We start from the raw sequence: 21,995 nt of genomic DNA, 5'->3' as shown, positions 1-21,995 counted from the left end.
TCTGGAATAAGTGACAATTCATGAACATTTGTTCCTATCTACCAATAGTGTCACAATTCAGTAACATATTTCATAGAAGGCCCTGAGTTTGCATGTCAGTGACTGACCATCCAATATACTCATATTCTCTTTTCCCTTCCCTCTACTTAAATAATCACATAATTTCTTGTGATCATCTGGTAAATTAAACTATCTGCTCAGTGCACATAACCCACTGTTGTAGACGTTGCTGCTCTCTTTTTTTTTATCCTTTGGGGGATGTGAGCAATTAAAGGAGAGTTAGAACTAGAAATGTAGACTACTGGATGAGATTGTGGGCCATATCACTCTCTAATTGCCTGTGACAAGTGACACAAAGTAATACTAGGCATGTTGCTACATCAGTGTCACTACTGTCACCTGTGGTGGGCTGAATAGGCAGGACGCTAGAAAGTGAATCTAGGGTACAGTGAGTTATTGGATTGAATAGATGACAGTGGTAATCATAAGGCAGACTTCCATTAGGTGCATTAAGAACACTGTAAAAAGGAAAGTAGTAGGCTATAGTAAGTCAAGGATCAACCCAGAGCCGTGACAGCCATAAATGTCCCAGAAGGGTTTAAAGAAACCTTGTCTCCCACAGTCACAGGGGAATTTGTGTTGAAAATTAGATCCAGATTTTTTTTGTAATTTTTGAACTGACAGAACTTCAAAGGGACTAATGTGACGACTCCATATGACTCCACAGGACTCCTAGACTAAAAGGCTCCAGATAGAAGAGTAATCACATTCCAAAAAATGACATGAGAATATTCAACTAAAGGTTTTCTTAAATTGAATAATCCCAAAGAATGAAACTCCACTCCTATTACACAGTGCCACACCTCCACTGGCCTAAGAACATTCAAAGGCTTCGTCAGCAGTACATATTGTACAAGTTCATGTGGATCTAGATTGTTTCTTATTCCTCCTCACCCAAAGGTTTCACCAAAGCACAGGCCAAGGAGTACCAGAGCTGTTCTAGTGGGCAAATTTATTTACTAAAATAATGGTGGTTTCCGACTTATATTTATGATACACCATTAGGAACATATGAATTTAGTTTTTACAACAATTTGAGGACAATGCTGGATGTTTGCTGTAATTTTGGTAGGTAGCTACTCTTCAATCATTGAAAGCAAGCATAGGTGTTGCTGTAGAAGTTTTAATTGACTTCATTGAGACATAATCTATGTTCAATAAAATGTGTTCATTTTAGGTATATACTTCTTGGAACAGATACTTGTATCTCCCTAATAAGAGAAAGCATTTTTCTCATGAGCTGTCTGTATTAATATATTTCTCTTCTTTACCTTACACTGCTAATCTAATAGATAAGGATTTTTTTGTTGATGTAGAACTTCATATCATAAATTATACAGTTTAGATATATTCCCATGTGTTTATTTTTCTTTTTGTTAAATTGTGTATTTCTTAGTTTTAAAGTGTTATCCCATGTAATACTATTCTACATTTTTTAAAGGCTGAGTATTATTTGAAAATATGTTAAGCTATTTAAGCCTATTACAATTTGTATTTACTTCTAGCTACTGAAAAATATTTTGTTTTCCATTGTTACTATAAGCAAACTGCAAAGAATATTCCTATGACATCTTTATGTAGATGGATATATATATATATAAATAGATATGCTACATTTGGATAAAGTACTTAGGATTTGTGAGTTATATAGAAATATGTGTTGAGGCTGTCTTTGAAGAAACTCAGTTTTCTAAAGTTGTCAAATTCTTTTCCATACTCACTAACAATGTTCTAGAATGGTTAATTTGTTCACCATTAACCATCCTAACGTGTCTACAAAGTTAAACCACTAAGTAGTTTTTGCCTAGTGCAATGGGTATCCACCCTTACTTTCATGCAATGGAAAACTTCAAATGTACAACTGGGTAAGCTAGCCTACCCAAAAATCTTAGGAAAGCAATGCTTATGAAAAAAACAGGCAATATAAATTATTTATTTAATGTGCTTTCTTAACACAGCAAAAAGCAAGAATTTTTAAAAAACAGAATAAATTCACTTAAGGATAGATTAAAAGAGAAGAGAAGGGCCACATTTTTTGAACCCTAAGCTTTGTAATGTGCACATCTCCTGTTTTTGACTTCTAAATGACTTAATGTTCTCGGTAACAGTATGTGAATATGCACCAGTAATTAGGTCAGAGATGGAGAATCCGTACACAGAAGGTGTTACTGTGTAATGACTCATGTTTTATCTATCAAAAAGACATAGGAATAAAAAGAAAAAGAAAGTAAAGATTCAGGGGAACATACATCTAGTCATAGCTAGAAGTTACCAATTAGCCTGCTGAGCAACAATTAATTTTATTTATATTTCTTCTATAAAATACATATGGATTATTGAAAACAAATATCATGACTTGTGTATCATATTCACTTGTATCTGTAGGTAACTGCCATGTTTACTGTATCATCTTAGCTATTTATTCTTATTATTCTTATTATTTCTTGCAGGTTAGTATCTTGTTTATAATCCATATTTAACATGTTCCATAAATTGTGTCTATGAATCACCAGCTACTTGTTTACTTATTATCTTTGAAACATCCTAAAAGTTTTAACGTCTTACAGCTTTTAACTTGCATACCATTGGCTAAATACTTCTCACACTTTTTATCACTCCCTTAATTTTCTGGTTCTCCAGGGTATATTGAATATTCTCAAATAATCAGTGCATTCACACTTCATGCGTGCTGTGCAGGTTAGCCCTTATCAAGGGGCTCATCAAGTTTCTCATCTAAGCAAGAGCCAAATAATTGAAAGATAAATTGGGTCCCTTTGAAAAACAATTACCCTAGAATACCACCAATATATGAATTTGTGACAAATATTCACAAATCCTTCTCTCTAAAGTATCTGTGGTTCATTACTAAGGCACATAATATTGGAAAAGGAAGTTATACACCTAATATTTTGAAACTCCCTAGAAACAAGATCTGCATTATCGCCACTAATGCACAGGAAACACATTGTCAATTTGCTATTTAATACATAATAAATAATAATTAATAGAGTAGCCAATGCTCATCTACTTATTTAATCCACATAATGTATCATTTAGGAATAACAATTAATAGAATAACAGAATGCCCTCTTCAAACTTCTAGCAAAGATATTATAATATATTCACCTCCTTGTGAGTTCTGTAAAACTGCCTTAGAGGAGGCAGTACATAATAAATTAAACCTATTGGCATTTTATGGTGATTCATTTCCCCACTACAGGGGCCAGGAGTTTGGTCTAGAAAGAGATTGGGTAAAGGAAAAGATCACCATGGACCAAGCAGATGCTTATTCTGTGACTACACTAGGTACTGAGTCTTTGTAAATTGGATTTACCCACCATCCTAAAGAAAATTATGACACGGGTCTTTAATACAATGTACATGCCATTTTTTTTAGCAATATACCACATGAGCTATATTAAATTTGTCTCCTAGCTGGCCTTACATCCTCTCAATCTCATTATTAAGTCTAACATGAGTTTGATTTAAAAACATTTCCATACAATATTTGGCTTCTTCCTCCACATTTTTCTTCTGCCCTGAGACTTTTCCAAGCAAAAGGATCCAGTCAGAACCACCAGCGAAATACATCTACAATGAACAAGGGATGTATGTATATACACATGTGTGGATGTATGGATGTAAGTATGGTGGAATTAATATCTCCTTTGGTAGTATGTAATGGAAAGATTTGGGGGATGGTGGGTAAGTGATTATTCCATCAGTCCTTTGCTGAGCAGTTTTGAAAACCTTTTGGGTGCCCCTGTTCTGTCCAAAGCCCTACTGTGATTAAGCCCTATCATAGCAATGAACTACTTGATACTAGACACTCTTGATCTTTTAAATCACCACTCCAAAATCTGTTGTAACTTTAAAGAGACAAGACAGAAAACCTCATCACTGCAACAATGCTGCATGTGATGGAGGAAAATTAATTTCTTGTGCCACTTGTCTTACCTAAGTAATACTAATGTGGCTGGTACTTGATAGTTCTGAGAATTAAGACAAAGCATAGTGCTGAGTTCATAAAATAAAATCAATATTACCTGTTGTTAACACTGTGGTCATTACATTTTCCTTGGATCACAATAATCAGTCTTGGAGTTTATTTAGGGAAAAAAATGTAGTAATGAAGAAATGATAACAATCTGACTTGAAAATAAGATCTAAACATCTACAACAGCTTTTTATCAATATGTACAGCCTCAAGAAATTCTGTGGTTATTGATGATTCCTCACTGCCTTCGCACTTTTAATATAAAAGATCTCTATGAAGGCTAAATTTTCAACAGATTTAACTCCTATGGTATATACACACAATGAAATTCTATGCTGCCATCAGAAAGAATGACATTTTATCATGTGTAAGGAAAAGGAAAGACTTGAAAAATATCATATTAAGCAATGTAAGCCAGTCCCAAAGGAATACAGGCTCCACTTGTAATAATTAGTGTGATTCTAGGATTTTCCTCGCTGAGGAGCACAATAGCTCAAAAGCTACATGCATATGGCCATATAGGAAGAAGCTAAGCAAAATGAACTCCAAGATAGGAAAGTAAGAGAGTTTTCCTTGTGGTTCTCATGATTGTTGTTTTTAATGTTCTATGTAAATATATTTCTTCTTTTTTTCTTCTTTTTCTCTTTTTCTTCCATACTTATTCATGGATATGACATGAAAACCATAGGCAATAAGAGACCAAATAGCCAAATGGGACATCATCATATATAAAAACTTCTGCAAGGAAGGAAACAATAAAATGACATGCAAAGTGAAAGCAATCTGTAGAACTGGAAAAAATATTTGCAAACTAAATATCTAAGTTAAGAGCAAGAATATATAAAGAACTTCTGCAAACCAAGAACAACAATAAAAACCAACACATTTGAAAGGCACAGTGGTTTTGTAAAGAAGGATGGATTGGACGAAAGAAGACTGGCTATTCAAGTGCCAACTGCGTGATGACCAATGCAATAGTTCCTACAAGGCAAGAAAAAGTCTACAGAGAACAAGACATATTCACAAGGCATTTAAAAGAAACACCTATGATCACCTATGATCTCTTAAGTGTGTGTTGGGAGATGGAGAGTGAAGATAGAAAATAGGAAAATGGTTTAAATAACGTAGAAAAAGATTCACCTGAATTTATTTTGAACTTGTGACGGACCACTGCCCACAATGGAATGCTGAACAGATAACTGTTTTGAGTTCCACAGGATTAGATTCAGTGTCTAAGGCCTGACTGATGCTTATTGCCACCACACAGTCATTGTATGTACTGTTTCAGAAGACCATTGAGCTTCCATTTAACGAGGCTATATTAGACTCTCAAAGAGCTAGTCCTGGTGGCTTTCACTAACTCAGTCACAAAAACAACTCTCCTGCTGAGGAATTAATTGGCATGTTCTCAACTAAGTACAAATGCTTCATATCGGGGTAAACAAAACAAAACAACTACCATAGAAAACCATTATGCTTGAGATAGGGCAGCCAACCTGGGAGGGGAGTGAGTAATTGTTGCCAAGTTTCCTTCCCAGCTTGTATTGTCATAAATTCTTCAGTGCTAGCATCTATGAGGTGATGTAGATAGGATGTGACAAGTAGAGGAGTGTATCAGTTTCTGCTGGCCATCCCATCAACTGCTTAGGAGAGCAATGGAGACTATAAACCAACCTGAGGATAGGAAAACCATGACTCTATAAATTCTTCTTTGTTGTTTGGGTTTTTTATTGGGGGGGGGAGTGTTGTTTGTTTTTGTTTGTAGAGTCATGGTGAAGATACCAAATGAAGATTTATTGGCATCATAAAAGCGTAATACAGATGACTAAGGATTTTCTTAGTAAGTTACCTGATTTGAGATCAAGTACCTTATGAAAATGTTTATCTCCTTTCCACAAAATGACTGAAGTTGATGTGCAGCCCAGCAACATCATCATTATACATGTACTGATGGAGTTGGAAATGAGGCACTAAAAACCTGAAGACCTGGAGTTAATTTTTATAAAACTGAAGAATCTCCCAAGGAATTAATGGAAATCTGATTGATTGTGCTCCTTCAACTTCTCATTTTCACACCCATTAGCATCCTTCCACTGTTTGTGTGCAATGTTTGGGGGATCTTTGCTTCAGAGTATATCAATGTGAGAACTTATAGAGCCAAGGGATATGTCTCTTAATCCTCTCCCTATCTGGTGTAACAGGTGTACATGTCTCTTAGGTATCATGAAAAGAACAGGGAAATTGAAGGATGGAAGCTACTTTTTTCCTTATAGCCATACGGATGGTAAAATAGAAAAATCACAACAAAACAACACACAAATAAACAAGCCCAGGGGAATTCAGGTGAGTATCATCTTTTTTTGTCCTTTAGAAACCCTTTACATCTGATTACTAACTTACACATAGCACTTGAATTGAAAAAAAGAGACCATTTTTACCACTTCTTGAAAAATGTTTCCTGTTTCAGACACGTAACTGCCATAGCTGTCAGCATTTGGCTTTGCCATCTGTCCCTTGTCACAGACATCTGAAGCTCTTCCATGTAAACCTTGCTTCTCTCCAATTCACTTAAAATAATTCTAAACAAGAAGAATTATTTAATGTAGTAGCCTATTAAGCCTATGGGCCAGAAACATCAAAATAAATATATATGTATATATATGGAGAACTGATATTATGATGCCTGCCATGTTAATACTGCCTAGCTTTCTAACTATATGAGTTTGGGTAAACTCCAAAAATGAGCAAATGTTTAAGAGAAAAATAATCACTGAAACAGCATGCAGATATTGTAACAAGTGAAAAATTAAACAAATCATTAAGCATAGACACTTACATCATAAACCATACCAGTCATGTCCATACACCTAGTGAGACAAGGGAAGTTCAGATATCAAGACTTATGGGCCACAGATATTACTGGGGAAAATGAAATTGTGAAGACTCCAGGGAGTTAGTCATCTCATCAGGAGATTGCAACTTTGATCTGGAAGGGTGGCACTGGACCTCAGAGATATTCAAGAAGGCAGATGGCGCCACTGGAAGACATAAAGAGATCCAGCGGAGATACAGATGCTTAGAGGAGCAGCTTTTCAATGAAACATCATTTCAGATGAAATAGGCGCTGGCCATATGACCCAACTAGAACAAAAGATATCCCCAATTTTTGTCTTCCTTCTTGCTTTTTTCTATACATTTAAATCAATTCCTCAAATCCCAATATTATGCTGGATATTTTCATGCATTCAGCTTTATTTTCATAAACGGACTATACTGATACCCTTCTGGGACACACTTGACCTTTCTTCTAAGGGAGCCCTATCTTTATTGTAGACTTTATGTAGCATAAATAGACTTTGCTAAGGGAACAGGAGACTCAGCTGTGGTCTGCAGTACCCGCCTCCATGCAATGTTGCTTATATTATAGAACAAAGGAGGAAACTATTTAAACAAAACTGCCTCTTTCCTCAACCTCTCCCCTCCAAATAGGAAGGCACTCAGCAACTTTCCTGTTCACAACCATCTTTTAGCTTCTTCTGGGAAATTTTTGGTAAGTTTAGAATGTACTATGAAGAGTCTTTGATAGGTAGGTATCCAACACTACTTGGATGTCTGTGCAATCCTTTCTTGTGGATAACCCTAATGCAATTGGTCTTTCTTTCAAACACGTGTAGTAAACGAATTGCTTCTATAATTGAAACTACATGAGATCTAGATGACAACTCACTGATGCCCAACCAATGTTAAACCAACTGCCTGCTTACATGGTCTGGGTCTTTTGGTTAGGCTTCATAACAATTGATTTCATTTGGTTTATAGCTACCTATACCTGAAGGAGTTTTAAAATTACTTTTAAATTTTCTCCAATAAATCATGTGTCATTTCTAGCTACAAAGATAAGTATTGGAGCATTTTGGAGGGAGATAGACATATATTTATATAAGGAACATAATAAAATCTAAGACCACAGACTCCAGATTATGACAATATCATAGTGCATTCCTAATACACTAGAAACATTGGAAAATTTTTCTACATGCTGGTTATTTTACCAAGTGGAGCGGATTCTTGGTTTTCCACTAGGGTGCCAAAATATTCTGTCACCATTTCTCTCTTCTTAGGACATTTTAATACTCAAACTATTAATCCAAGCTAATCCTTCCTTATCCTTTTCTTTCCTGATGTAACACTCGGTCCTATATTTACCACTGAAAGTGCAAATAAACATTCTGTTTCAGTCTCAAGAGTTCTCCAAATATGCTTCCAATTCAAACTATTCAGAGCCAAGATTGGCTACAGCATTAACAAGCAGAATTCATTTCCCTGGACAAACTGTTACTGCTTTGCAAATACCTAGCTTGCTTTCCAGACTTCCCACCTACCCATCGTTACACTCTTTGCCCCTGAACTCCTACTTCTATATCATCAACGTAAGACAACCTGTCCATATATACAGTCAAACCTTTTTTACATGCTTATTCAATGTCTTTGTGCTCTCATGTATTCTGCCTCCTCACCCTGTTTAATTTTCTATTCATCTCTTTCCAATATGGCATTACCTACTCTATTCGGAACTGGGTCTTTGGCAATTATAGAAGGCATGTTATTAACTCTGCCAGCTGCTTCATCACCTGCACTGACTGTAAGCCAATTTTAAAAAATCTTTGTTCTTGGATACTTCGCTTATTCTAATTAGAGAGCTTATCATAGAGCTGCTGCAAAACTCTGCCTTGACAATGATCTTCCCCCTCCTTCCTTCTTTAATAAGAAGAATCAAAATGTTCTTCAGACACCAACTTAGTCACCAATATAGTCAATGATGCCTCTGACTATATTAGTCTGGCATATGTTAATTTATGACATCACTTAGGATTGCCAAGACCTTTGTTGTGGACCTACAAAAAGGTGTGAATGAAATTCCTGGAGCTCTGTGGAAATGTAAGAAAATGTGAAGAAAACTAAAGCTAGTTTTGTTTTTAAAAAAACAAACACAAACAAAAAAAGTGAGAGGCAGAAATTCTCCTAGGTACTATTTGTCCACTGTTCCTTTATCATAATTATGAGATGGGTTTTTCTGCTGCATCTTTAATTGAAGGAGGCAACAATAGCTGTTGTAATGCGGAGGAGTTAATTGACAGTGGAAAGAGAAGACACCAAAAGAAGGGCAATACTAACTAAAGTATTCTTTTCTGGGCATTACTAAATGTAGAAAGTAGTTGGCTTATGGATTCCTTTCTAAAGTAAACAGAACAAAAGATTTCTTCATCTCCTTTTGTACTATGCCATCCTGTCAGTACTACTAATTTTTTTTGTAGGTAGTGGGGCTTGAACTCTGAGCCTGGGCACTGTCCCTGAGCTTTTTTGCTCAAGGCTACTGCCCTACCCCTAGAGCCACAGCCCCACTTTAACTACTTTTAATCTATTAAATTTATTCCCCTTTTCATCCATTCATACAATTACAGATTCACCCACTCATGTATCCATTGGACAATTATTTATTGAAAACTCACAGAGGGAAGTAAAAATTTCATAGACACATATAAAAGAATGCCTCTGCTTGCAATATAACTCATCATTAGGATAACAGACAAGTAAAGGACAATAAAATATGTAACTAGTCAGATAAATAATATAAATGGAATGGTATTAATTCCTGCTAAAATATCTTAAAAGTTGTAAAGTTCTGAAATATATCAGAAGACACTCAGTTGAATATATTTTTACTAGAAAGACTGCATTAAATGGCTTAATATTATTTTAAAAAGTCTATATAATGACAACATTTTTAAAGATGTAAGAAATATGTTGAGGTATTGTTACTCTGAACTGTTATGTGACATTACAAGACATCTATCTATCTATCTATCTATCTATCTATCTATCTATCTATCTCATATAGTTACTTGAATACCCTCTGGGAGACAATAATAATAATCTTTCTGTGGGGAGATGTTTTTATAGCATTCAAAAGAAAGTCAAATTGCCCTAAGAGATTTGCAATCTTGGAAGAAATAAAGCAAAATAATCTCCTATAATTGAGCATTGATACAGGACAAAGGGGTTCAAATTAATAAGGATTTAGTCACAAAGATGAGTGGAGTTGTCTCTTTGTTTTGGTTTGGTTTTGCTTTTCATGGAGGTAGATCATGGAAATAGGGGAAAAAAACTAAGAAAGCTGATGAGAGAGACACAAAGGATCACGTTCTTTAATTTATAAAAATAAAGATCAAATCTTCAGATTTTAGTTTATTTCAAGTCTTCCTCAAGACTTAACAAAAACTTTCCTTTTTCATGAGAGAATGGACTGCCTGTCTGGTGAAGCAGAACACAGACTTGAAGAAGCCATGCCATGAATAATTCTTAATTAATTTAGACAGCTAGGAAGAGTACAGTAAGGATTTAAAAGTAGATGTCATGCTAGGAAGCTGAGAGTAATCTGAGTTGCAAGGGCTCCCTCATGCCTACAAATAGCACAGAAAGACTACAGAGAATGCTAGTAGAATGGACAAGAGTCTATTTCAGAAACAAGTGAGAATTATGGTATGGCTACCACATGATTTTACCATTGCTTTTATTTTACCAGGCTTTTTAAAAAAATCTTTAAGTAGTCAAAGAAAGGATTTGCCATTCAACAAAGCAGTTCATGAATACAATGCATCTTAATCAATGTCAACCCTTCCTTTCATCATTCTCCCCCATCCCTACATCTTCTTAATTTTGTAGGATAGGAATTGAATTTGATGACTGCATTCTTTCTCCTCTTCCTTCTTCACCCCTTGATCCCATCCTCTTTTGACTACCTGGTGTTAATACTTGCAGCATTGTTAGCATTTCTAAGGAATTGAGTTCTTCCTTTAATCTACCATATTTCAGCTAACATATTTAAGTATACTTGGATACCACCTCAAGTGCTTACTTTTCAGATTTATAAATTGCTTACACATTTCAAGTATGAGCAAAACTATGGAGCATTTCACTAATTTGTGTGTCATTTTTGCAAGGGATCATGCTTGTCTGTATTATTCCTATTTTTTAGTACATGTGTTGCTCAAGTGAGCATCTATGCCATTATTTATTTGTAAGTCTCTTTCAGTCCTGAAGCTAGCTTAAACATTTTTGCAAATAGTGTCATGGAGACTGATGGCTTCTGCTTCAGGTCTCTGGTTATGCCGATCTTGCTGGATTTCTGGGTATCAGTTTGTCTTGTGACCTCAGTTCTTTGCTAGGAACAAGAATACTAAGTTTTTGCCTAATGCAGCTTTTCTTCTTGCTGTAAGACAGAAATGACAATTCCTGAGATCTTTTTGTGTTGAATCAGAAATCTGGTTTCTCATATGGCTTCCAATACAGAATGAATCCAGTTCTATTTTGGCTTTTAAAAGTTGTTTATAGCCAGACTAGAGGACAGCATCGTAGAAACGATATGGGTTCAGAAGCTGCTCTATTCAATAGCCACTAAGAAATGGTGTTATTAGTATATGGGAGAGTAAAGATAGGAGACACGGGGATAAAAAAAAATGAGATTCTCTGATGTACATGAAAGTAGATACAGATTAAGAGCCCTTTGCAAAAGTATGGGCCTTAGCAATGGAAGGAGGTCATGAGAAATATTCCTACACTGAAATTCATGGAGCCTTGAAGTCACTTTGCTCACCAGTTGTGCCCTTTGTTTTTTAATGTGAGAGGGCCCTGAATTAATTTCATTAAAAATGAGTGTGAAGAAACTTAAAAGATCACCTTAAAAATGTACTGCAGATGGGGCTGGGAGTTTGGCCTAGTGGTAGAGTACTTGCCTAGCATGCACAAAGACCAGGGTTCAATTCCTCAGTACCACATACATAGAAAAAAAAAAAAAGCTGTAAGCGGTGCTGAGGCTCAAGTAGTAGAGCACTAGCCTTGACAAAGTCCAAGGACAGTGCTCAGGTCCTGAGCTCAAGCCTAGGACTGGCACCAAAAAAAAAAAAAAATGTACTGCAGAAAAAGAACATTAACTTTACTTCAACTGTGTAGCTATTATAGGAAAGTTAGGAAGATTTGCTGAGTTCCTCTTGGCATGATGACACTACAAAATAAGACCATTCATTTTGTGACAGTGACCAAGAATAAGTAGACATAAGCATTTTTCTCTTCTTTTTATTTTCCCTTGGTTTATCACATTCTGCCCCAAATCCCAAGATATTTATGGCCCCTTTACAAGCTGCTTTCACTTAAGCTGGTCCTCTTACCATCTGACTCCTAAGCAGGGCCGTCACTCTCTGGGCCTTTCTTTTTGTTCATCATTTTGCAGCTCTAGAAAACTGTTCCTTTTCTATAAAACCCAGGCAGAGTTCTCAGTGTCAGAATGTTTGGGTTTTGTTAATAAGATTTTACTCTATTTTAGCTTTGTTTACTCGGGCAAGAACACAATGTTATCTGTAGATAGTAATGTCTGATAGGAATGCGGCACTAATTACAATTCAATTTTTTTATTATATTAGAACAGACATATTGGGGGAAAGAAGCTGTTTTTGTAAATTCAATTTTGCAAGTCTTGTTTTCTTGGGGGCACCAACGCTGTTATATAAGAGTGAGATCACATATTGGATATATTTGTATTTGGTTATTTGAAATTGGATAGGGAAGGGCGGAAAACAAGATGAGGGGTGGGAGTGGGGGAAGGGAAATAGGGACCAAGACATGAGAAAGGGTATCAATGTACGTGAATTAATGTACCTTCTATCTGGCAAATATAATGTAACCCTTCTATTAATTACAATAAAAATATATGAAAACAAAACAAAACAACAAAAAAAAGAAAGCCGGTTATCTACTTTTGGGTTAATATTAAATGCATGTGACACCATTTTGCTCCATTCAACTCTGCTATTATGTTTCACTTTGTCATTAAAAACCTAAGTGTTTTCAGTAAAAAAAAAAAAAAAAGAAATCCTTTAGATGATTAATGTTTGTTTTTGTGTTATCCTTTCTCTACAATGTTGGAGGATATAAGCATCTAATAAAAGATATACCCACATCAGCTACAATAAAAAAAAAAATGTACTCTTTCCCTGACTTGTATAACCAAAAAAAGAGTGAGGGCCGGGAGTTTGGCCTAGTGGTTAAGGTGCTTGCCTAGCATGCATGAGGACCCGGGTTCGATTCCTCGGTACCACATACATAGAAAAAAGCCGGAAGTGGTGCTGAGGCTCAAGTGGTAGAGCTCTAGCCTTGAGAAAGTCCAAGGACAGTGCTCAGGCCCTGAGCTCAAGCCCAGGACTGGCAAAAAAAAAAAAAAGAGTGAGATCACGAAAAGATGGTACCTAATTAAGCTTTGTCAGATAATTCATAATAGCAAATCATTATTAAAGTTATATTGTTAATCTAAGTATATAAATATTGGCTCTATTTACCTCATGCTGCATTTTCTTTCTTACAAGTACTTCTGTTACCTAACTCACATGTCAAAAACTAACTGATTTATTTTCATTGCATACAAGTAATCATATGGATCTCCAAAGAGAGAGACATAAGTAGGATGTCTCCCTTATGAAAACTTATTCTGTGATAGCCCCACTAAGTAACAGTGAAATAGTATAAACATTTGTTGATATTTCTTTTTAAGCATGATCATATTACTGCTACTGAATTATGCACTTCAAAAAAACATATTTTTCACCCATATTTGGATGCCAATGTAAAATTCAGGAATCTCTGGAGGGCGGAGCTGGAGGGCGGAGCTAGCATTACTCTGGGTTAAAATAGCAGGGAAGAATTTTGTCCTGTTTTGTTTTCTAACAACTTTCATTATGTATGCCAAACCTAGTCACATACTCGAAAACTTCAGTAATGGATCCCGAAATACAAAAAATCTCCAAACAGGAATAAGAAACGAATTGATTATTAATCGGAATACATTCTGGGCTGTGCCACTTGTTTACTCTTACTTTCCTAGAAAATAACCATAAATCTTAATAGTACTCACCACAATTTATTATCTCCTAGTTCTGTAGGGTCAGAAGTCTGAGTTAGTTCAGCTGATTAAAAATCAGTGCAGGGGCCAGGAGTTTGGCCTAGTGGAAGAGTGCTTGCCTAGCATGCACGAAGACCCTGGTTCGATTCCTCAGTACCACATACATAGAAAATAGCTGGAAAAGGTGCTGAGGCTCAAATGGTAGAGCTCTAGCCTTGAGAAAGTCCAAAGACAGTGCTCAGGCCCTGAGCTCAAGCCCAGGACTGGCAAAAAAAAAAAAAAATCAGTGCACTTCATAACGCCACAACTGCGTTGGCATAAGGCTAGCGTTTTATCAAGGGTCTTGAGAAGACTTTTTACTTACTTAGAGGTGATGGACTGAGGTCTTAGTTCTTCAGTTTGCTGTTAATGGAGTCCCTCCCACAGGCGTTGTCAGGCCTTAGCACACAGTCCCCTGCTTCTTAGAGCCAGTAACTCCTGCCTAATATTTCTCCTTCGAGCAATATGTCTAACTTTCCCTTTTGATAAGTCTTCATTTTACTCCCAGCCACAGAAAGGTTTCTTCTTTTAAGAACCTAAGTGATTATATGGTGCCTATCAAATAATTCATTTAACAAAAGCTTTCTATCTTAAGGTTTGTAACCATTACACTTGTAAATTCCCTTTGCTAGATGTTGGAAGATAGTCACGTTTTAGGAGTATATGTATGGATAAGTAACTTTGGAAAATTCTTTTTTAGAAAAACACTCTCATGAAAAGTAAAATGAAAATTAAATAGAAAAGATCTATGAAAAAGTGGGTATGTGTAATCCTTTGCTTAATTTACAGAGAAAAAAATAAAGTTTGGTATATCTAAATTATAGAATATTATATGGCAAAATATACTTTATATAACTTTTTAAGTAAAATATATTTGCTTACATGGAGATTTACACAATTGTGGTCACAATGCAAATTGGAAACAAAACACAAGGTATATTGTGCAATATATATAATATGTGTTATATATTTGTGTGTATAGATTGACACATTTATATAGTATACAAATAAACATATGTATGCATAATTTATATATATTTGTGTGTATAGAATGACACCTTTATATAATATACAAATAAACACATGCTTGCATAATTTATGTGTATAGATGACATCCAAGTAGAATGAGCATATCAGAATATTACCATCACTGCCTGTGGAGTGCATTCTCTGTACAAATTTTCTGCAATTATCACATTTTCTAAAGTATTTGGTCCTTTAATAATTAGAAAATGAATACCATACTTTAAGCAAAGAATGCTTTGTCCCATTGTTTCTAACATACAATTGAACATCCTAGAAAAATAATCCAAAGATTTTCACACTATGTACAAGTTTTTGTTATAAATTCAGCATAAATCAGATTTGGGCATGGTTCCAGTGACTCACAACTCTAGTCCTTACCAGGGAGATTAACATCTGAGGAAAGCAGGGGGGCGGTGGGGCAGGGCAAGACAGCCTGTGAGAATCTTTTTTTTTTTTTTTTTTTTTTTTGGCCCCTTTCTCTTTCTGGCCCCGCTTGCTCCGGCCCCGCTCGCTCCGGCCCGGCTAGGCCCCTCTTTTCTAGCTCAGGCCCCGCTCGCTCCGGAGCCTGTGAGAATCTTATCTCCATTTAACTACCAGAAAGCTGGAAAGGGATATGTAGCTCAAAGTGGGGCTGAAATGCTCTAGCCTTGAGCACAAAACCTCAGGGACAGTATGCAGGCATCTAATTGAAGCCCCACAATCCCCCCAAAATTGTTTTTGAAAATCAGATCTGGTACCCTGAAACAGGGGTTCAGAGGGTTCATTCATATCTTTATCTTTATGTCAATCACATAAAATAATTGAAGATTAGAACATTCTCTTCTGCTAGGTTATATCTATTCTGAATTCTATTTAAAACATTTTTCTCTCTGACCTAAGTAGTATGGGTCAGCAGATAGTTGTAGCTGTTCCTTTTGTCTACGTGTCTGTAAATGAATGAAAACTCAAAGAAAGCAATGATAGAGAAAGAAAAGAGAAAGGGAGAGAGAGAACTGAGAGAAATGACCTCATCCTCTACTCTCTCCAATTTTCCCAAATTATACCCTGCATTTTGTGATACCTTAGTTATTTCTAGAAATATAAGCACCTCCAAAAGAGTCCGCAAAACTGGACATTTGCTTCATATCATGCAGAAATACTTCTATGGTTTTATATTTCTGGTGTTTTTTTAATATTTCTATTTCTTCTTTAGAAATCTACTGATGAGTTAGTGTTAAAGAGCTAGGAATAGAATTGCTTTTTGAAGTCTCATATGTGTTCTATTTGAAAGAACTGTTTCTGATATCTAAGAATAATTAACAGCACTTTAATTTACGAATGTCTGTGCTTAAAAGTCCTCATCTGATGGAGGGTAGAAGAGAAACAAAGACTGGGAGGCTAATGGGAAAGTTCCCGGTCCCTAGGCCGAGTTCTGGTGTGGCATCAGAGAGTGGCACTGAAACACCAGAGGAAATACTGTGGAGGAGCTCTGCTTTGCATATGTGCATTATAAATGGAAAACCTCCACATCTGAGGTCCTAGACAAGCTCTTTCCTCTCCAGTGCGTATGATTTAAGAATAACAATGTGACACGAACGTTGAGAAGTGAGGATATGTGGATAAAGAGAAGGGATGGTGGTGAATAATTAAATGAAGAGGGATTGGGGTGCTGAAGGATGGAGACACTGACTCACAGGAGAGCCAAATGATTCATCTTTTCTGTCTTTTCCAGGTACTGTATTTCTCAACCAGGACAGCAGATGCCTTGATTCTCAAAGGAAATAAAAGTGGCAATTAAATACTGACAAGATAAATAATAAAAAATAAAATAAAGAATAGAACAGAGAAGAAGAGACCATCCTCTCCTGGATTGCCCGCCTTTATCGATTATATACAGTGGTCTGACATTCTTCTCCCCATTTGTCAACATGATAAAGGTCAGAGGATTCCATTAGATGGTAAGTTCATTTCCCAAACCTCTTCCCCTGCTCCAACCTCCACTTCCCACTCATCCCTAGGAGTAAGTATCTGGCCTTCAGCGGGCTTCCAGCCACCTCTGTGAGTAACACCAATCACCAGCTGGAACTCCCAACTCTCTGCACCAAACCTCCATGGCCACGTGACCTCTAGCTGGCCTTGAATACCTTGCACTTAACATTCCACAATCTACTCACCCTCATTCCAGATGTTTCCAGGGAAAAATGCAAAGTCAACAAGACCTATTTTGAGCTGGGTCACCAGTGGTTTATGTCTGTAATTCTAGTCACTCAGAAGGCAGAGATCTGAGGCTCACAGTTCAAAAGACAGCCTGTACAGGTAAGTTAATGAGATTTGCAATCCCAATTAACAATCAAAAAAGCAGGAAATCTTCTTTGACTCAAGTGGTAGAGTACTAGCCTTGAGTGGGAAAGCTAAGGAATAACACTGAGTCCTGAGTTCAAGCCTCATTACCAAAATAAGATCTGGTTTAGAAGGGCATTTTCTATTTTCTATGCTAATTTCAACCACAACTTCTTTATAAGGCATTTATTCCAAGTCATCTACAATTATACTTCAAGGAGCTTTACTTGAACCATTACCTCTAGTCCTAAATAGAAGTCCTAGCTGCCTCATGCTCTAGATCTTATAACTATCTTTCCTCCTGTGGATGTTAGAAAGCTAAGACCATGCCGTAGGAACTCCAAAAGCTTTCCTAATTTTCTCTGAGTCCATTTTTATATCATTTTGTTCCACAGTCTGAGAATGATATGTCTCCTTTCTCTCTGAAATTAACTTATGCACTACAACCCTATGTCTGGGTAGCTCACCTCCCTTTCTAGTCGGAGCATTTTGCTCATATTCAATTACTCCCTGTACTGATTCTTGACATCAAACCTCTGGTTGATATGGATTCAAATCCTTCCTAATATTATAGGCCTTCCGTGCAACCCAAATTTCTCTAACGTCATGGTGAACTAGAGCAGCCTGCCTCCTATTTTAACTAGTGTACTGTTGTCTTCCATAAATCTCAGCAACACTTTTCATTGTTGCCCAGCTTCTGTCTTGTTCCAATATGCTGTCTTTTGGGGGGTCAACCTGGTTTCTCCTGAGTCATGTACTTACAAAGGGATCTTTCATTTATTTGAGGGTCCTGAGAGTTACACAGCCTTGCCCTCAAATTGTGACATTTCCTCCTACTAGCTATCACTTGCTGCATCACTCATCCCTTTGAGTTTGCTCAAAGAGATTTTCAGATTGTCCATTTGTTAACTGAAGACCATAACACATAAGTTATAGATATATCACAACCAAATGGTGAGGTCTTTATACTCCTCCTCTTTACATCACAGTATCCAGTGCCTAGAACAATATTAAGCACCAGTGCTCAGCTCAATAAACTTGGGCAGTGGGTGGTTGTGCACAGCTTACCAATGAGAAATGACCTGAAGAATAAAATAAAACAGGATCAAGAAGAAGGGAAATACAGCAGGAAAGATGAAGCAATTCTTTATGTAGTTTTCAAAAATAATAAAAGATTTTAAAAGTAAAAGGCTCTCCAGTCATCCTATTGTGAAGGTGCTATGTAACAAAGGCTTACATTAAAGTAGAAGAAGATGAATCAAAAGAAGGTTTCTAGGGTTTTGTGAAAAATTCGGAGCGAAGTTTGAAGTCCTCACTGCTACCTATTATCTGCCTTTCAGTCTTATTCTTCTTGCTTCTTAATAAGTGAAGAGTAGAAACATTTTCTGCATAGGTCTCTGTCTCAAGTTTCAAATAAGGCTAGGACAATGGTTCTGCAAAGGAGAGGCTACCACTCAGTTTCCTGTATCCCATGGTGTTTAAGCCTATAATTCTGTCCTTTATCACTGCATAATTATCCTAATTATATTAGATCCTCATATTATCCTCATTTATGAAATGAGGAAACTGAGGTTCAGAAAGATTAAGTGATTCACCTTGTTAAAGTCCTCTTAAGATACTAATGTGATTAAATCCCTGTTCCTACAATAGGCCACTGCAAAAAGCCCTTGCATCAGATCAGTACAACAGATATATATGAAAAAAATTACAGAAAGAAAAAACAGCTAGTTTTAACAAGTCCTAGAAACTATCGAGGTCTAGCTAAATAAAAACCAATATGAAGAGTGATCTCTATTATATCTTCTTACATTTTTAGTTCATCTAAATCAAACAATTAGTTATACTTCTTCAGTTATAATGAATTAAGAGATTTTGACTGTGGAGTTTCAGGAAAAGAAGCTTCTAAGAAGTTAAAAAGACTAGGGTTCAGGTATTTAACATTTACAGTTTGACATTAAGAAGGCTAATCAGCTGTCTAGTATCCAATATTCTAGGGAGTGTGGAACTTAGGAGCAATATATTGTGAACGGTGTGGTAAAACATGGCAACTAGAAAACAATACACAAATAATGATCATATCTCACATCAAATGTTCATAGAAATCTGAATGCCAGGTACATCAGTAGCTTGGAACTAGGTTCACAGGCAAGAAAATTGCTAAGGCCAGGATTGTGAAAAAAAATGGGACTAGATAGAACTACAGAGCTTAAATAGAAGTTATCAGAAAACCTGAGGGAAATTTGATGTTCAGAAAACTTTCAATATCACAAAAACAAAATATATAAATGCATATATGGAAATGTCCTGAAGAAATCTGTTAATTTGCACAAGTAATACATAATTATGATCACAATTGAATTTTTAAGAAAGAAAGCAAATTACAATGTGAATTAAGATATTCAGGGGACTGGGAGATTGGCGTAGTGGTAGGAGTGCTTGCCTAGCATAGATGAAGACTCAGGTTCAATTCCTCAGTACCATATACATAGAAAAAGAAGCCAGGAGTGGTACTTTGGCTCAAGTGGTAGAGTTCTAGCCTTGAGAAAGCCCAAGGAAAGTGCTTAGGCCCTGAGTTAAGCCCAGGACTGAGGGGAAAAAAAGAAATTCAGAGACATTAAACAAGATTAACAATAACCTGACCTAGTGAAGACTGCCCGATGTACCATTTTAATATTTTGCAAATAAAATGCAAGTGACTTGTTTTTATTTATTTGCCCTTTAACAGCAGTACTGTAATCTCCAGTTGTATAAATCAGTAAATTCAGGCTTCAAAGGCCTAACCTGAGAGAGAATTTCAGGGTATAATTCACTTTCTTCAGACTGCCCTGAGGAAAGATGTGGCCTGAGTCACTGTAATGGAGAACTGCAAGGAACGCTTAGACCATGTTAACAGCAAGTCAATGCTTACTCCTCATTGTACAAACAAGTTAGTAAATAGTAGCCACAAAAGGAAGTTGATAGTTTTAAAAAATGGCTTATGAACTTGGCTAAAGATTACACAAGTATTCACTGGTTTGAGCCAAGGAATGAATTTATCTCAGTCTGATTCCAAACACTCGTTCCTTAAATATGTGCCAGAGTGATGAAAAGGACAGAATCAGGTGAGGAGTCATTGTAGTTTGCTAACCGAAACAAGGAAACATTCAGAGGCATAGCAAGTTTAGCTTGGAGCATCAAGACATTAGTGCTCCAATCCTATTTTTGGATGACCTTCCTTATATCTGTGTGGTTTGATTGGAACAGGCTCTGGGCCTGGTCATGACTGACCTGATTGGGGGAAATATGACAATATTTAGAGCTAAAAGAATAATGAAGTAGGTGATATCGATCCTGATTCACTGTGCACATAAACTGATTTGTTGTATGGTAACCCTTTTCTACAATTAACCATAATAAAAATATAGTTTGAGAAAAGAGACATGAACTACTACTATATAAAATAATAGAGAAAAAGAACAGTAGTTCTGACTTTGGGAGAGCTATAAAAAAAAAAAAGAGGAGGCCCTGAGTCTGGCTTAGTGGTAGAGTACTTGCCTAACATGCACTGAGCCCTGGGTTTATATTCCTCAGTACCACATAAACAGAAAAAGTCAGAAGTGGTAGAGCGGAGAAAGCCTAAGGATGCTGCCAGGCCCTGAGTTCAAGCCCTGGGGTTGGCAAAACAAAATAGAATATGTGGTAATTTTATGTAGTCAGACACAAACTCTTAGCTGGATGTGATGGCACCTATAATCCAACACTCAGAAGGCTGAGACAGGAAAAAACCATGATTTTGACACCAGCCTTTTAATCGTATAACAAGACCAGATATCAAACACGGAAACAAAATAAAGCAAACTGTTGACAAGACTGAAAATCATTTCCAGCTGTTGCTATTGGCATACTACTGGTCTGTTATGTCATTTTCAGTCGCACATGGATATGTAGGCACAAAAATAACAATTGTTAGGGAATATATGACTCATATTTGGGCTGTAAAATGTTGCATCAAACCATACAAACATTGACCTGCACTTATCAGTGTATTTCATATAGCACTGTTGCAAATCTGCCAAAGGTTTTCCCTTCATTAATTATAGGAGCTAGGTGTTGTACAGAGTTAGTTACCTGGTTAGCATCACATTTTCTAGAAATAGGCAAGAGATACAACGATGTAGAAAAACCCTATTACATTCAACCAGATATCTATATAACTTCCAAAATGCTTCAAATATTCCCCAAGTGTGACAAATTTGCTCTTCATTCTATACCCACTGGTTCAGTGTGTGGCGGGAGACCCATTATTAGCAACACACATGAAGGAATACATGAGAGGCAAATGGTCTGACTACTGAACTATTTAAACTTCTCTATTCCTTGAGAGTGATGCTTATTCAAAGCCTTGAGATTCAAGTAAAAGTGATAAATTCATTTAAAAAGGCACACCTTCCGTCACTTCTCTTAGGATATAAATAGCTTACATAAATACCCAAAGCTGGCAAAATTATATTCTTATATCAAATTAGATACAAGTTGAATTACCCCAGACAATGAATTTTTCTCTTCTTGAAAAAAAAAAAATCCTTGACAGACCGCCATTATATCAGGTGAGCATTGCAGCAAGTA

The 21,995-nt window shown here is 36.3% G+C and overlaps 1 non-coding gene across 1 annotated transcript; it reads right to left on the bottom strand.

Moving 5' to 3' along the window:
* Window positions 1-11,014: 11,014 nt before the first annotated feature.
* On the bottom strand, window positions 11,015-11,117 carry LOC150069307 (U6 spliceosomal RNA). Its single transcript, XR_016538520.1, has one exon. It is a non-coding gene; the product is annotated as a U6 spliceosomal RNA (small nuclear RNA).
* Between the last annotated feature and the right edge of the window lie 10,878 nt (window positions 11,118-21,995).

The sequence above is a fragment of the Megascapheus bottae genome, chromosome 1 (assembly GCF_031878675.1).
Source record: "Megascapheus bottae isolate mThoBot1 chromosome 1, mThoBot2.hap1, whole genome shotgun sequence".
Taxonomy (NCBI): Eukaryota; Metazoa; Chordata; class Mammalia; order Rodentia; family Geomyidae; genus Megascapheus; species Megascapheus bottae.
This window is presented reverse-complemented; position numbering and strand designations above follow the sequence as displayed.